Below are 1,197 nucleotides of genomic sequence, written 5' to 3'. Positions count from 1 at the left end.
TGTGGGTAAAATGCTGTCAACAAGCATCTCATACTAGAGAAATCTTTCGTAAAAGGAAGAGTCGATGGATGCAGAAAATTTCCTTGATGTCACAGCCACCCCAGTCTTCGGCAACCACCACCCCAATCAGTCAGCACCCATCGACATTGAGTCAGTGACCCTTCACCAGCAAGACGAGGACTCACTGAAGGCTCAGATGATTGCTTTTTTTTTTTTTTAGTAATAAAACATTTTTATTTATTTATATTTTTAATTTTTTTTTTTTGAGACAGAGTCTCACTCTGTCCCCCAGGCTATAGTGCAGTGGTGCAATTTCGGCTCACTGCACCCTCCTTCCGCCTCCCAGGTTCAAGCAATTCTCATGCCTCAGCCTCCCGAGTAGCTGGGCTTACAGGTGTGCACCACCACACCCGGCTATTTTTTGTATTTTTAGTAGAGACGGGGTTTCACCATGTTGGCTGAGATGGTTTTGAACTCTTGACCTCAAGTGATCCACCCACCTTGGCCTCACAAACTGTTGGGATTACAGGCGTGAGCTACTGTGCCCAGCCTTTTTATTTTTTTAATTTGTAATTTTGGTTGAGAGATACGGTCTCACTCTGTCTCCAAGGCAAGAAGAGTGCAGTGGTGTGATCATAGCTCGCTGCAGCCTCAATCTCTCGGGCTCAAGCGAGCCTCCCACCTCAGCCTCTCGTGTAGCTGGACTCACAGGCATGTGCCACCATAAGCAGCTATTTTTAAAAATAATTTTCTGTGTAGAAACGGGGTCTCACTTTGTTGCTTGGTTTCAAACCCCTGGGCTCAAGCAGTCCTCCTGCCTTGGCCTCCCAAAGTGTTGGGATTGCAAGCGTGAGCCACTGTGCCCAGCGTTGATGCATTTTAAAATTAAGGTATGTACTTTTTTTTTTTTTTTGACATAACACTGTCATGCACTTAATAGACTATAGTGTAAGCATAACTATTATGTGCACTGGGAAACCAAAAAAAGGCACATGACTCACTTTATTACAATATTCGCCTTATTATGGTGACCTGGAACCAAACCAGCAGTGTCTCTGAGGTATACCCGTACGACAGATGTTAGGGTGATGAGTACTTAGGAGAAAGTCACCAAAGAGCAAGGGGAAAGGACATGTCAGTGACATGGGGCTGGGGGTGTGAGGGGAGTGGTGACATTTCTTTTTTTTTTTTTTTTTT

The sequence above is a fragment of the Mandrillus leucophaeus genome, unplaced genomic scaffold, assembly GCF_000951045.1.
Source record: "Mandrillus leucophaeus isolate KB7577 unplaced genomic scaffold, Mleu.le_1.0 Scaffold463, whole genome shotgun sequence".
In the NCBI taxonomy this organism is placed as follows: Eukaryota; Metazoa; Chordata; class Mammalia; order Primates; family Cercopithecidae; genus Mandrillus; species Mandrillus leucophaeus.
Note: the sequence above shows the minus strand (reverse complement) of the source record.